This window comes from Nicotiana attenuata, chromosome 5 (assembly GCF_001879085.1).
Source record: "Nicotiana attenuata strain UT chromosome 5, NIATTr2, whole genome shotgun sequence".
In the NCBI taxonomy this organism is placed as follows: domain Eukaryota; kingdom Viridiplantae; phylum Streptophyta; class Magnoliopsida; order Solanales; family Solanaceae; genus Nicotiana; species Nicotiana attenuata.
In genome coordinates, this window is record NC_031993.1 from 17,794,035 (window position 1) to 17,811,266 (window position 17,232).

Here is a 17,232-nt window from a genome sequence, read left to right on the forward strand (position 1 = left end):
AGAAAATGGGGGGACTATCTGTATTGGTAGAAAAATAGATATGACACGTGGATTAATGATTTGCTGACAGGTGTCATTTGAATAAGAGCAGTAAAAGAGGAATGATGAGGCGTGGGTAAACACTCACGTGATTGTTTACAAAGATACGTATCTGACAATCGAAAAATAAGAGATAGGCACGGAATGCATGAAGACTACAAAATAGGAAGATTCATTAACAGCTGCGAATATGGAAAAGGAATCAGCATAATCCCTGATCATACGCTATTGACTATTATTAACATAACCATTACGGATAATTTAACTAATGGGCAATTAATGTAGTTAATATTAGTAGCGGGCAGGAATTAGTGGGGTAAAGTAGTTACATATTATATCCTTATATAAACTCCCCTTACTGTACTTTGTACGATCATCAAGGAATTCGAAAATACATACTATCAATCTTGTATTCTTATTTCTCTGCTTGATTGAAGATTCTTACTCTAATCTCTTGGAAGGAAGCTACAATTATCAATAAGATTTCCTTTCCTTTATTCATTGAATATTTAGTTTGTAATATTTTTATTCTTTTATATTAGGAAAATTGAAGTAAACTTGGTTAAAAACACGATTTATTTCAATATTTGTTTTGACCTTAAAAATTATTTTTTGATTAAACATTGAAAAGTCACTAAGAGTCGTTCTTAATACGACATTGTTTTGTCTTCTATTTTAGTTAACTTAACTAAGCTAACCAAATATTGAGGGAACTAAATTTCTTCAAGGGAATAAATCCTTTTATTTCTTAAGAGTAATTTGGCCTTTCAACTTTTACTTTAGGGCTTCATATTTATAATATAGTATGATATTAAAAAAAAATAACAAAAGAGTGTTGGGCTTAAACCGACTCAAAGATAATTTTTAACATCGTGTGATATTGTCTGCTTTGGACTAATCTTCACAATATTTTTTCAAATTGCCTTATATTATTAAGAGTATCCAATTCTTAGGATGTGTATGCATTTTGAAGCTACGGGTAAAAGAATTAAACTAGCCCATTGAGGGAAAAAATACTAAGCCGGACCCAACACCATCTTTTCAACATCTTTATACTCTTAATACAGTGAAATATTATCCGTTTTGGAGAAGCCTGTACAATTTTTCCTAAGACCTTATACTATTAAAAACATCTAACTTCATATAAGTAATTTTCATTTTGCTACTTTTTATACGGGATTTTGTTCACACATCCAACGACCATGTGGAAAGCGTGAGATCTATTATAATTAGAGTGCGATATAAAGAATTTGGTTGAATAAAAAAGGCCAACTGCGTTAGAGTTGCTTATGGATACGTGTATAATTCTTAGCTACACTCTATGTTCTTCCAAAGAACCTGTCACTTCTGAACTAATGATATTAATTCACTCATCACGCTCAAAGGAAACAGTAGGAGTTCATAATTAATCTGTCTGTTTAAATAGGTTCACCAAATAATTACAAAATTAGTGAAGAATGGTCAACATTAAATAAAAAGGTATAATTTAAGTTATATACACAATCAATGTAGTTTAATCTAATTATAAATATGTTTTTTTTACTATCATCTAATTAATGCTTATTTTAGAGTTGTACTTCTAAAATCTTATAAATATTGTGATTGTTTAAATAATACACTATTAGTAGACAAAACTTAAACTTAAAAGTGAAGGGGTTAACAAATACAGAGTATACTAGCGTAATATCTTGAAAACGTTGACAAAACCATTAGATAGTGAAAGATGAGTGCCCCTAGCTTAGATCAATAGTTGAAAAAGAAAATCATTTAAGAGAAGTATATATGATTCTTGGAGAAGAATTCCAAAAAAAACCAAAGGTTAAGGACAAAGTTAAGAAAAGAATAATTTGACGAAATCGAGTGCATGTGTAAAAGAATGCTAAAATTAAGATGCAAAAGCTATTGGAAAGATAAGCCTTTTGCAACTTGCGTGGTACGTGAATGCACAAAAAATCTTATATATAACATGCACGCTAATAGTTGGGGTAACAATCCGACCAGTCGTTTTGAGCATTTGCACTTCGCTCGGTAGTTTGAAGGCACGTGTATCTCCGCATGATGTAGAACTTCTGTGCAAAATTTAAGTTCATTCCGAGTTGATCTATATGTTTCGGCGCGAGTTTTTGAAAGTTCATTAAGTTTGATTTGAGGCGTGTTTCGTTGTTTCGATATTGTTATGCATAATTTGAGGCCTCGAGTAGGTCCGTGTTATGTTATGGGACTTGTTGGTATATTCGTACGGGGTCCCGAGTGTAAGCACGTAATTTTTGACCCGTGCAACATTTAAAAGTAGTATTTTAAAAATATTTACTTATTCTCATTTTTATAAGATTTCAGTTAACTTTTAATTTTAGTTTTAAAACATAAGTTTATAAACACAAAAATAGTTTTATAATATTTCTTCTCTTATTATATATATTTTTTATTTATCTTTTTTATTTATTAAGGCTTATTAGTATTTTATAATGATAACATTTTAATTTTTACCATTACTTTAACAGAGTTTTCTCTAACTTTTTATAACATTTAACAAATACCAAAAATATTTTCATGTATAGCTCACTTTAATAGTTTATTCTTATTAACTAAGATTAACTAGTATATTTTGGTAGCATTTTTATTTTTATTTTGTTCAATGAGAGAGAATTGAATTTCGGCCAATTGGGAACTTATTTTCGGATTTTTGGGCCCAGCAAGATACAGGCTCATTCTTCCTAGCCCATTAGCCCACTATCCACTTAAATGCAAGATTTAATCTTAGTCATCTATTCTCCTCCATTCTAATGGCTCATGTCAATTCTTACACACATATTTAAACCAAATTATAACCAAACTCTAACCTACCTTTTAATTTCCTAAGAGATAAAAATATACAAAAGAAGAACGACAGCCAGTTTTTCCCTACACTTGAGAGAGCTAACGGTGAACCCAACGCCTCCCTCCCCGACCCCCCCCCCCTCCCCCCCCAAAAAAAAAAATCTGGCTCATCAGAAGAAGATAAGGTTCATGATGAAAATGATAGAATTAGTGAGGCTGCAATAGTAGAAAACTCAACTAAGATAAAAAGAAATGAGCCGCCTCTCTGGATTTCCCATCTTTATCACTTGAAGGAAAAGACACACACACACGCACTGAAATCCTCTCTTGTCTGTTCCATTTCACTCCCCCTTGATACAGAAATCGGAGCTCGGCGCTGAAGAAGTTTCGGTCGAATGGTTGTTGCTCGGTTTAGCCCGATTGATTTGTAACTTTCAGCTTTGTTCATCAATAAAAGGTCCATTTCTCAGTTTTGTGATTCTCCATTATGTGAGTAGCTTGGTGAGCGTGTTGGTTGATTTGTGATTCCCCATTATGTGAGTAGCATGTCTTAGTTTTCATTTAAGTTGTTTTAATTAATTTTTATTTCGATTGTGATATTTGTAGTCTTTTCTTGAATAAATGCTTTTAATTGTTAGATGAATTAAATTGGCAAATCATTGGATTGTTTAGGATCTTTAGTGAACTGCCGAATTAGTTTTTCACAATAAGGATTGGTTTGGACTTTTGAATGATTCCGGGCCCTAATAAATCCACGCCCAATAGGAGAGTAAATCATTCTTACCCAACCCAATGATAATTAGAGATTTAAAGGTTGACCCATTTTCCTCAATAAATTCCATAACCTATGGCCTTCACAACAATCTCAAAGATTAGAATAACAATTGATGAACATCGTAGTCGGCTTTAGGCGCGATTAGTAATAAATCATCGGGACTATGGGTACGGTTCCCGTGGCATGGTCACGATACGTAAATCCCAATTCGGGCGTGCATTTCATGCAACTCGACCATAAACTTCAAATAATAATTAAAATCAACATGTTGTAGATCGCGGGTGCGTTTCACGTGGCGCGATTCGCAATATGTACAAAAACAAACGAGTGCGCGATATCGAGACTTGTTCAAACAAATTCCATAAATGTTAAAAGCGGTAAAAGGATAAAATGCACGATAGGTTTCAAATATGTATTAAATTAGATAATTAGGCTAATTATAACAGTTAAGCGACCGTGCTAAAACCACGGAACCCGGGAATGCCTAACACCTTCTCCCGGGTTAACAGAATTCCTTACCCGATCTTTTTGTTTTGCAGACTTTAAAACAACGTCAAATTTCCTCGATTTAGGATTTAAAATAAACCGGTGACTTGGAACACCATAAATATCCCAAGTGGCGATTCTAAATTAAATAAATAATCTCGTTTCGATTCATGTCACTTTAATTGGAAAAACTCCCTATCCCCACGGGAAAACGAGGTGTGACAGCTCTGGCGACTCTGTTGGGGAAAAGAACACAGAATCTCTGGTTCTGGGTTCAAAATTCGAGCTTAGAATAACTGTTATTCTTGGATTTTGTTTATTATTTGATTTATTTATGTGTTTGAGCCTAACGTGCTAAATACCGCTTTTTACTGCTTTGATATTGCTTGAACAGTATAATAAAACTGTTACGAAACCCTTCTTCTCCCTAAGTCTTCTAAATCTTCTGGGAAGTGCACGCTGGCGTGACTTCTTTTCTGTTAGACTCATATCCTAATTTAGAACGAGGATCGGACAAGTTGAAAAGCCAGTGAAGCTTCTGTATTCCCGGTACCCTATCCCCTCCCCCCCCCCCCTCCGGCTCGAGTTGTACGCTCGGGTAAACCAAGTGTAGAACAACACACCCCGGGATTTAAACCTAGAATAACATAACCTCATGCCGGATCCCTAGTAGGAACATTTGTTTGCATCACGTGCCTGTGACTTTGGGGACTCAACACAGGGGTTGGGTCCGTCTAGCACAGGTGTACCCAAATTAAAACACCATTCGAATGCATTGTGATGACCTAAAAAGTCATCTTCCATTTTAGAACCCTTTCAGGTGTTCTGAGGCCTTCAAGCCTCATTTTATTTCTCCTCAATTTGCATGCGCAGTCCGGGTGCATCTCCGGAAAGCCTTTATGTGGACATTTGAGAAAATAGTAAATTTTACCTTTAAAAATTAATTTTAGTTGACATTGGTCAATATTTTTAGTAAACAACCCGGACTCATATTTTGATGGTCCCGGAGGGTCCGTAGTAAAATATGGGACCTAGGCGTATGCCTGGAATCGGATTCGGAGGTCCTTAGCCAGAGTAATAAATTTTTGTTAAAAATTGTTAAACTGAAAATCTAAGGATTTAAAAAATTGATTAATGTTTGAACTCGTTGGTATCAGGCTTGTATTTTTGTTCCAGATCCCGGTACAGGTTTAATATAATATTTAAGTCATGTCTGTGAAATTTGGTGAAAAACGGAGTTGATTTGACGTAATTCGGGCATCCGATTGTGAAAATAGGAATTTCAAGTGTTCTTGAGAATTTCATGTGTTTTGGTGTTAAATCCGTAGTTTTAGATGTTATTTTGGCGATTTGATCACACGAGCAAGTTGGTATGATATTTTAAGACTTGTGTGCATGTTTGGTTTGGAGCCCCGAGGGCTCGGGTGAGTTTCGGATAGGCTACGGGGTGTTTTGGAACATGGGAAATCTGCTGGTATGACTGAACCTGTTGCACGCCTTTGATCTCGCAATTGCGAACCCTGTATGTTCCGCATTTGCGAGCCTATCATCGCAATTCCGATGAAAAGCTGGGCCATACAGTCTTCGCAATTGCGAAGATTTTTTCGCATTGGCAAAGTAGAACTGAGAGGGGGCAGTGATCGCAAATGCGATCAGTTTGTCGCATTTGCGGAGGTACTGGTTCGCAATTGCGAACCTACCTTTGCAATTGCGAAGGCAGCAGAGGTGTTGAGGACTTCGCATTTGTGATGGTCCTTCGCATCTGCGATCTTCGCAATTGCAAAGCTCAGGTCGCAATTGCGACATCTGCAGCTGTGTAAAACAGACTTAGACGTGATTTTTGATTCATTTCCCAAATTTTCAAAACCTAAACCTCAAGAGGCGATTTTCCAAAGGCTAGTTCTTCCCCAAATCATAGTTAAATGATTCTTAACCCTTTTCTTTCAATCATTCACTTCTTATAACAAGATTTTAACCTAGAATCTAGGATTTTCATAGTGGACTTGGGGGTTTCTAGGTAGAAGCTAGGGATTTTGAAATTTGGGGATTTAGACCTCAAATTGAGGTCGGATTCCAAAACCAATTGTATATCCGGGCTCGGGGGTGAATGGGTAATCGGGTTTTGGTCCGAATTTTGGGTTTGGACCAAGCGGGCCTGGGTGTTCACTTCTGTTGGCTTTTTAAAAAATGACCTAAATTGAATTCCTTGCTATCATGGGTAGTCCTAAGGCTTAAATTGAATTGTTTGGTTGATAATTTGCTAGATTCTATTGGTCCGGAGGCTTGTGTGAAGGGAAAAGCGGTGATTGGGCCTTGATTTTGGCCAGAGGAGCGAGATAAGTGTTGTGGCTAACCTTAGCTTGAGGGATTAGGTGTTATTTGCTTATTTGTTATGTGTTTAGATGTTGAGTATGATGTATAGGTAAGGTGACGAGTATTTATGCGTTGTTGTCGAGTCATATCATGTGAGTGAGCCTTATTCTTGGAAAATGTTATATTTTGATCATATTGTTCATGTGTAGACTAGTTAATCGATATGTTGAGAAGCTTCTTGTCATGTTTCAAGGAATTTTGTATTGAGGGGGTTTTTACCCAAAGTTGAGATTGGTATTGTGAAACTAAGTGTTGAAGTGACACTTGTTGATGCCATTTCTACCTCTTTATTATTGTTGTCTCTTGTTTTGGTGAGGTAGAGTGATAAAGCACGAAGGGTGATGCCGTGCACGTTTATGTTATTAATATGGTGCAGAAGAGTGATAAAGCACGAAGGGTGGTGCCGTGCATGTTTCTATTATTCATATGGTGAGAAAGAGTGATAAAGCACGAAGGGTGATGCCGTGCATTTTTCAGTTTGCTGTGTTTACTTGTTATTACCGGTTCAAAGTCTACTAGCTGTTTAAATTCTTCTACTGCTGTGATTCTTTCTTTCGATACCCCTTGGCATGTTTTCCCCTCCCGTTAATATCTGTTTATCTTTTGTTAATTGTTTTTTCTGTTAGCAATTTGTATAACTGCTCAGGTTTATGTATGTGTCTTGTCCTAGCCTCATCACTACTTCGCCGAGGTTAGGCTCGACAGTTACCAGTACATGGGGTCGGTTGTACTAATACTACACTCTGCACTTTTTGTGCAGATTTCACCGTACCGTGCTGACCCGATTTGAGCTGTTGCCTTCAATCTAATAGGACACCCAAGGTAGATCTGCCGCCGTTCGCAGACCCCTTCCAGTTATCCTAGTTTCATATTTTTTTTTATCTGAGAACAATTGTATTTTCATTTAACCAGTATTTGTAGTGACTCTTAGAAGTTCGTGGATTGCGACACCAGATTTTGGGTAGTCGTATATTAGTACTTGGATTATTATGAAATTCCGCATTCCTTTGATCTGTTTAGTTTAATTACTGTTATTTACTGAATTGGATAGTGGTTAGCATATTGAATCTTTATCTCTTGGCTTGCCTAGCAATGCGAAAAGTTAGGCGCCATCACGATCCCGACGGTGGGATATCTGGGTCATGACAAGTTGGTATCAGAGCACTAGGTTGTCTAGTTCTCACAATTCACGAACAAGCTAGGTAGAGTCTGAGGGATTGGTATGGAGACGTCCATGCTTGTCCCAGAGGCTATAGAGTTTAGGAACAATTTCACTTCTATTCTTCTTTGTCGTGCGATTTGAACTCTCAATCCTAATTGAACTTTCTACTCTTGTTCTTTCATAGATGGCGAGAACACGTACCGCTTCATCAGCTTATCAGCAGCCCGAGCCCCAGTGGCAGCTCCTACAAGGGCTAAAGGACGAGGCCGAGGCCGTGCTAGAAGCCAAGGTAGGGGCAGTACTCAGCCCAGAGCTCGAGCAGCAGCACCAGCGGCGGAGCCTCAGGTAGAGTTTGATGAGGAGGCTCTAGCCTAGACCGTTCCAGCGGGGCCAGCTAAGGTTCCAGAGGGGTTCATTGCTACCCTGGTACTTCAGGATGCTTTGGTCCGTCTAATGGGCCTTATGGAGAGTGTCGCTCAAGCCGGCACATTGCCTGTAGCACCAACCGTCTCTCAGGCTAGGGGAGGGGCCTAGACTCTCGCTACTCAGACTCCAGAGCAGATGGCTCCCCAGTTTCAGACTCTAGCAGCTCAGCCAGTTGGGGTAGTTTCGTCGGTGATGGATCAACTATGTCTTCTGAGGCTTTGTGGAGATTGGATAGGTTTACCAAGATTTTCACCACTACCTATGGCGGTACATCTTCAGAGGATCCCCAAGACTATCTAGACAGTTGTCACGAGCTGTTGTGTAACGTGGGGATAGTGGAGACCAATGGGGTCGACTTTGCTGCCTTCCGTCTGTCAGGTTCCGCCAAGAACTGGTGGAGGAATTTTTGTTTGGCTAGACCAGCTGGGTCGCCTGCTTTGACTTGGGACCAGTTCTCTCTGCTATTTCTTGAGAAGTTCCTTCCTGTTACACTGAGAGAGGACTATCGCAGGCAGTTCCAGCGCCTTCAGCAGGGCAGAATGTCCTTTACTTAGTACGAGACCCGCTTTATTGATTTAGCCAATCATGCGCTTCTTATACTCCCCACTGAGAGAGATGGTGAGGAGGTTTATTGAGGGACTTCCTCAGCCTATCAGATTGTTGATGGCTAAGGAGACAGGGAGCGAGATTTCTTTCCAGGATGCAGCCAATGTGGCCAGACAAGTTGAGATAGTTTTAGCTCAGTGGAGTGGTTAGGGGTCTGACAAGAGGCCTCGTCACTCCAGGGGATTCATTAGAGCCTCATCTGGAGGCCAGGGTACTTTTTTGGCAGAGGCCATCCTCCCAAGCCATTTCATTCAGCACTTCGGGCTTCTCACGGTGCTCCAGGTGGTCGTGGCTCTCATATGCAGTATTTCGATCAGCTAGCCTACAGTGCACCACCAGCTCCCATCAGTGCACCTCTGCTCCAGAGTTTTCAGGGTGGTTACTCAGGCCGCCAGGGTCAATTTCAGGGTCATCAACCACAGCAGCCGAGATCTTGTTATACTTGTGGAGATCCGAGGCACATTGCTAGGTATTGCCCTCGGGCACCGAGCAGTTCTCACATCAGGGTTCTCGTGCCATGGTCGCGGCATTGGGTGTTCCACCGCCCGCTCAGCCAGCTAGAGGTAGGGGTCAGACAGCTAGAGGTGGAGGTCGAGGTATTAGAGGTAGAGGTCAGGCCGCTAAAGGTGGAAGCCAGCTAAATAGGGCCCGTCCTTGAGATGTAGTTCAGAGTGGTGGGGCCCAGCCCCGATGCTATGCTTTTCTAGCCCGGCCTGAGGCTGAGTCATCTGACGTGGTTATCACAGGTACGGTTTCAGTTTGTAGTAGGGATGCCTCAGTATTATTCGATCCGGGATCTACTTATTCGTATGTGTCATCCTATTTTGCTTCATACTTGGTTGTGCCTCGTCATTCTTTGGGTGCTCTCGTTTATGTGTCCACGCTGGTGGGAGATTCTATTATTGTAGATCGTGTCTATCATTCGTATGTGGTCATTATTGGGGGTCTTGAAACTCGTGTAGATCTCCTGCTTCTCGATATGGTTGACTTTGATGTCGTTTTGGGAATGGATTGGCTGTCACCTTATCACGCTATATTGGACTATCATGCCAAGACTGTGACCTTAGCCTTGCCGGGGTTGCCTCGATTAGAGTGGAGAGGGACTCTTGATCATTCTACCAGTAGCGTTATTTCTTATATGAAGGCTCGGCGCATGGTTGAGAAGGGTTATCTAGCCTATTTGGCTTATGTCCGTGATTCTAGTGCGGAGGTTCCTTCCATTGATTCTGTACCAGGCATTCGAGAGTTCCCAGAGGTATTTCCTGCGGACCTCCCGGGGATGCCACCCGGCAGGGATATTGATCTCTGCATTGATTTGGTTCCGGGCACTCAGCCCATTTCTATTTTGCCATACCGCATGGCCCGCCAGAGTTGAAAGATTTGAAGGAGCAGTTGCAAGATTTGCTTGATAAGGGCTTTATTAGACCCTGTGTCTCGCCTTGGGGTACGCCGGTGTTGTTCGTAAAGAAGAAGGATGGATCAATGAGGATGTGCATGGTCTACAGTTGAACAAAGTCACTATCAAGAACAAGTATCCATTGCCGAGGATTGATGACCTATTTGATCAGCTCTAGGGTGCCAAGGTATTTTCAAAGATCGATTTGAGATCTGGCTACCATCAATTGAGGATTAGGGCATCCGATGTCCCTAAGACAGCTTTTCGGACTCGGTATGGGCATTAAGAGTTTCTAGTGATGTCATTTCGGCTGACAAATGCCCTAGTAGCGTTTATGGATTTGATGAACCGGGTGTTCAAGCCCTATCTGGATTCCTTTGTAATTGTTTTATTGATGATATCTTGATCTACTCCAACAGCCGAGAGGAGCATGAGCAGCATCTTCGGATCATTCTTCAGACTCTAAGAGATAGCCAGTTATATGCTATGTTTTCGAAATGCGAGTTTTGGTTGAGTTCAGTTGCTTTCTTGGGTCACGTTGTATCACCAGAGGGTATTCAGGTGGATCCTAAGAAGATTGAGGCCGTTTGGAATCGGCCTAGGCCTACGTCAGCCACAGAGATCCGTAGCTTCTTGGGTTTGGCGGGTTATTACCGTCGGTTTGTGGAGGGGTTTTCATCTATAGCAGCCTCAATGACCAGGTTTACCTAGAAGGGTGCCTCGTTTAGATGGTCGGACGAGTGTGAGGCGAGCTTCCAGAAGCTCAAGACTGCTTTGACTACGGCGCCGGTGTTGGTATTGCCCACAGGTTCAGGGCCTTATACATTATATTGTGACGCATCTCGTATTGGACATGGTGCGGTGTTGATGCAGGGTGGCAAGGTTATTGCATATGCTTCGCGGCAGCTAAAGATTCACAAGAAGAATGATCCAATTCATGACTTAGTGTTGGCAGCCATTTTTCACGCACTGATGATTTGGAGGCACTATTTATATGGCATGTTGTGTGAGGTGTTCACAGATCATAAGAGCTTGCAATATTTTGTCAAGCAAAAGGAGCTCAATTCTAGGCAGAGGAGGTGGTTGGAGCTATTAAAGGATTATAATATCACCATCTTGTATCATCTCGAGAAGGCCAATGTGGTGGCTGATGCTTTGAGTAGGAAGTCGGGCAGTATGGGCAGCCTTGCATATATTTCGGTCGGTGAGAGACCGCTTGCAGTAGATGTTCAGGCTTTGACCAATCAGTTAGTGAGGTTGGATATTCTGAGCCCAGCCGTGTTTTAGCTTGTACAGTCGCTCGGTCTTCCTTGTTTGAGCGTATCAGGGAGCGGCAGTATGATGACCCTCATTTTCTTGTCCTTAGGGACACAGTATGGCACGGTGATGCCAAGCAGGTTACGGTTGGAGATGATGGAGTTTTGAGGATGTAGGGTCGTGTTTGTGTGCCTAATGTAGATGGGCTTCGTGAGTTAATTCTTGAAAAGGACCACAGTTCCCGGTACTCTATTCATCCAGGAGCCACCAAGATGTATCAGGACTTGCGGCAGCATTATTGGTGGAGGAGGATGAAGAAGGATATTGTTGCATGTGTAGCTCGGTGTTTGAATTGTCAGCAAGTAAAGTACGAGCATTAATGACCTGGTGGTTTGCTTCAGAAGATAGAGATTCCTAAGTGGAAGTGGGAGCATATCACTATGGATTTCTTTGTTGGATTCCCACGGACTCGGGGGAAGTTCGACGCAATTTGGTCATTGTGGATAGGCTGACTAAGTCAGCGCATTTCATTCTTGTGGCAGTTTAATATTCTTCGGAGCGGTTGGCGGAGATTTATATTTGTGAGATCGTTCGTCTTCATGATGTGCCTGTGTCTATCATTTGTGATCGAGGTACGCAGTTTACCTCGCATTTCTGGAGGGCAGTGCAGCATGAGTTGGGTACGCGGGTCGAGTTGAGCACAACATTTCATCCTCGGACGGACGGAGAGTCCGAGCGTACTATTCAGATCTTGGAGGATATGCTCCGCGCCTTTCTTATTGACTTTGGAGGTTCTTGGGATCAGTTCTTGCCGTTAGTAGAGTTTACCTACAACAACAGTTATCAGTAGAGCATCAGATGGCCCACTATGAGGCATTATATGGTAGACGGCGTCGATCACCGATTGGGTGGTTTGAGCCAGGGGAGGCTCGGTTATTGGGTACGGATTTGGTACAAGATGCCTTGGATAAGGTTAAGATCATTCAGGATACGCTTCGTACAGCTCAGTCCAAGAAAAAGAGTTATACCGATCGTAAAGTTCGTGATGTAGCATTCATGGTCGGAGAGAGAGTGTTGCGTCAGGTGTTGCCCATGAAGGGCGTGATGAGATTTGGGAAGAAGGGCAAGTTAAGCCCTAGGTTCACCGGGGCTTTTGAGATTCTTGATCGAGTGGGGGAGGTGGCCTACAGACTTGCGTTGCCACCAGGCTTATCAGCGGTACATCCAGTGTTTCATATGTCCATGCTTCGTAAGTATCACGGCGATCCATCCCATGTGTTAGATTTCAACACTGTCCAAACGGACAAGGATTTGACCTACGGGGAGGAGCCGGTAGCAATTTTAGAGAAGCAGGTTTGTCAGTTGAGGTCGAAGAGTTATCCTTCGGTTTGGGTGTAGTGGAGAGGTCAGCCTATTAAGGCAGCTACCTGGGAGTCCGTGTGCGATATGCGGAGCAGATATCCCCACCTTTTTCCCAGCTTAGGTACTTTTCTATGTCTGGACGAGGACGACGGTTGTTTTAGAGGTGGAGAATGTGATGATCTAAAAGGTCATCTTGCGTTTTAGAACCCACTCCGATGTTCAGAGGCCTTCAAACCTCATTTTATTTCTCCTCGATTTGTGTGCACAGTTCGGGCGCGACTCGGGAAAGCCTTTATGTGGAAATTTGAGAAAATAATAAGTTTTACCTTTAAAAGTTTATTTAGTTGACTTCGGTAAATATTTTTAGTAAACGGACCCGGACCCGTATTTTGACGATCCCGGAGGGTCCGTAGTAAAATATGGGACCTAGGCATATTCCCAGAATCGGATTCGGAGGTCCCTAGCCCGAGTAATGAATTTTCGTTAGAAATTGTTAAACTGAAAATATAAGGATTTAAAGAAATTGATTAATGTTTGAACTCGTTGGTATCGGAAATCTGCTGGTATGACTGAACTTGTTGCAGGCCTCTGATCCCGCAATTGCGAGATCAGGCATCGCAATTGCGAACCCTGTAGGTTCCGCATTTGCGAGGCTAAAGCTGGGCCATACAGTCTTCGCAATTGCGAAGATTTCTTCGCATTTGCGAAGTAGAACTGAGAGGGACAGTGATCGCAAATGTGATCATTTTGTCGCATTTGCGGAGGTTCTGGTTCGCAATTGCAAACCTACCTTTGCAATTGCGAAGGCAACAGTGGTGTGGAGGACTTTGCATTTGCGATGGTCCTTCAAATTTGCAAGCTTCGCAATTGCGAAGCTCAGTTCGCAATTGCGACATCTGCAGCTGTGTAAAAGAGACTTAGACGCGATTTTTTATTCATTTTCCAAATTTTCAAAACCTAAACCTCAAGAGGCAATTTTCCAAAGGCTAGTTCTTCCCCAAATCATAGGCAAATGATTCTTAACCCTTTTCTTTCAATCTTTCACTTCTTATAACAAGATTTCAACGTAGAATCTAGGATTTTCATGGTGGACTTGGGGGTTTTTGGGTAGAAGCTAGGGATTTTGAAATTTGGGGATTTAAACCTCAAATTGAGGTCGGATTCCAAACCAATTGTATATCCGAGCTCGGGGGTGAATGGGTAATCGGGTTTTTGTCCGAATTTCGGGTTGGGCTAAGCGGGCCTGGGTGTTGACTTCTATTGACTTTTTAAAAAATGGCCTAATTTGAATTCCTTGCTATCATGGATAGTTCCTAAGGCTTAAATTGAATTGTTTGGTTGATAATTTGCTAGATTCTATTGGTCCGGAGGCTTGTGTGAAGGGAAAAGCGGTGATTGAGCCTTGATTTTGGCCAGAGGAGCGAGGTAAATATTGTGGCTAACCTTATCTTGAGGGATTAGGTGTTATTTGCTTATTTGTTACGTATTTTGATGTTGAGTATGATGTATAGGTAAGGTGACGAGTATCTATACGTTGTTGTCGAGTCATAACATGTGAGTGAGCTTTATTCTTGGAAAATGTTATATTTTTATCATATTGTTCATGTGTAGACTAGTTAATCGATGTGTTGAGAAGTTTCTTATCATGTTTCACGGAATTTGGTATTGAGGGGTTTTTTAACCAAAGTCGAGATTGGTATTGTGAAACTAAGTGTTGAAGTAAGACTTGTTGATGCCATTTCTATCTCGTTATTATTGTTGTCTCTTTTTTTGGTGAGGTAGAGTGATAAAGTACGGAGGGTGATGTCGTGCACGTTTATATTATTAATATGGTGAGGAAGAGTGATAAAGCACGAAGGGTGATGCCGTGCATGTTTCTATTATTCATATGGTGAGAAAGAGTGATAAAGCACGAAGGGTGATGTCATGCATGTATCTATTATTGATTATCTGGTGAGGTTGAGACTAAAAGCACGAAGGGTGATGCCGTGCATTTTTCAGTTTGCTGTGTTTAGTTGTTATTACCGCTTCAAGGTCTACTAGGTATTTAAATTTTTCTACTGCTGTGATACTTTATTTCAATACCCCTTAGCATGTTTTCCCCTCCCTTTAATATCTGTTTATCTTCTGTTAATTGTTATTCCTGTTAGCATTTTGTATAACTGCTCAGGTTTATGTACGTGTCTTGTCCTAGCCTTGTCACTACTTCGACGAGGTTAGGCTCGAAACTTACCAGTACATGGGGTCGGTTGTACTGATACTGCACTCTGCACTTTCTGTGCAGATTTCAATACAGGACCGTGCTGACCCGATTTGAGTTGTTGCCTTCAATCCAATAGGAGACCCAAGTTAGATCTTCCGTCGTTCGCAGACCCTGGAGTTCCCTTCCAGTTATCCTAGTTTCATGTTTTCTTTTAATTCGATAACAGTTGTATTTTTATTCAGCACGTATTTGTAGTGACTCTTAGAAGTTCGTGGATTGTGACACCATATTTTGGGTAGTCGTGTATTAGTATTTGGATTATTATGAAATTCCGCATTCCTTTAATCTGTTTAGTTAAATTGCTGTTATTTACTGAACTGGATAGTGGTTAGCTTATTGGATCTTTATCTCTTGGCTTGCCTAGCATTCCGAAAAGTTAGGCGCCCTCACGATCCCGACGGTAGAAAATCCGGGTCGTGACATGCATCTTACGTGCTACTTGCGCATTTGTTTGATTCAGCTGTTGCATGTTGACTGGCTTCTGAAATAGGGAAAGGGAAATCAAGAAAAATCAGGAGAGAGAAAAATAAGAGTGAAATTCACCCGGTTCTCATAAAATCCCTGTGTTCAAAAATCAAACTGTGTCTAATTTTTCTCAAAAGGAGTTGAAAAGTAGACTAAGATTTTAAAAAATATTCCCTGCTTCCAGCCAAACTACGCGGGTCTGATTCTCACCGGATGTAAGATATGTAGGCAAACCTCATCGTTTCCAGCCACAACTTTTTTAAAAATTCAAAAATATTTGCCTTTAATTCTTTCTTTAGAAGTCTTTTCTAAGAAATATAAAAAAAATTAAAACCGAAAATAGTTTTCTTTTTTTAGAAGTTTTTCATTCAAGAAAAAAAACAAATCAAATCAAAATCCAACAAATATTTTCTACCTTTTTTAGAAGCCTTTTTCCCAAAAATTCACAAAAAAGAAAATCAAAAATCCAAAAATAATTTCTTTCGTCTTTAAAAGCCTTTCTTTCGAAAAATTTAAAAAAACTGCAAAAAATATATATTCTTTTTCTAAACGCCTTCATGGTCTGAGTGTTATAAAAAGGGTAAAAAAAAAAGAGTTAGTTTATTTACTCCATTCCCGATTTTTCCGAATTACGCACGATATGATTCATGTCTGCACATGATACGTAGGCAACCTACATAGGGTTGGATCGAATCGTTTTTGAAATTAAAAAAAAGGAAAAAGAAAAAAGAGATGAAGTTATGGGATGTGAGAAATGAGAGGAAAGAAAAAAGTGATAATCAGAAAGAAAAAGAGGAAAGAAAATGAGCAAATCAAGGAGCGCAAGAGAGGAAATGAAGAAGAAAAGGGAAAGAGAAATAAATTGGGATGATGCCAAGTTGACTTTCGCACCCTCGAAGTCATTTTAGAACCGATAATTGTGACTAGGTGCATTGCACATAATGTGAGATTATCTTATGTTAAATGCCTTAGCGCTAACGTGATGACTTCATTTTGTTCCTCATTGTTATCTTCATTATAGCAGAAGGGTGGCTGGTTTGTGGTTCTTAAACTGGTAACTCATCCCTACAACATAAAGTCGAAAGGCAATGGCAGACGACAACGTAATTGAGTTGGTTGATACTGGTGCCCAAAAGCAATTAGTTGAACAAGAAACTTGGTTGGTTGAAGAGGTAAGGATGTCAAGACAACACATAGCGGACATGTATCAAGCTTGGACGACTGGGAAGGCACCACCCCCGCCACCCCCTAGCTTCTAAGATGCTACCCTTACCCAAGCTGCGGTCATAGTGTCAAATGATCCACCATATTCTCCAGCTTTTCCCGCTTATCATAGCTTTCCCAACCTCCCTAGTAGCTCTATCGTTCGTCCTCCAACTACCTTTCCCGAAAATAACCCTCATGTCATATCCACTATCCTTACTATCGCAACTTCTCAACAATCTTTCTTTCATAGATCCAATAATGAACACCAGTTCAAACCTCTTGATACCTAGTACCACTCTTCAGAGTTGGCCCACTAGGTCCCAGACTCATATAATTATAGCTCTCAGAATGAGCCTCATGTTGAGAATGAAAAGTTCACAAGGAAATAAGAGCGATATGAGATATCCAGAATGCTAAAAGGTATAGAACAATCCTTAAAAAACATGCAAGGGATGGGAAATAACATGTCTTACAATGACTTGTGTATGTTTCTGGATATTCATCTGCCCGCGGGGTTTAAAATGCCAAATTTTAACTTGTATGATGGGCGTAGAGATCTAGTAGCCCATCTGAGGGGTTATTGCAGTGAAATGAGAAGT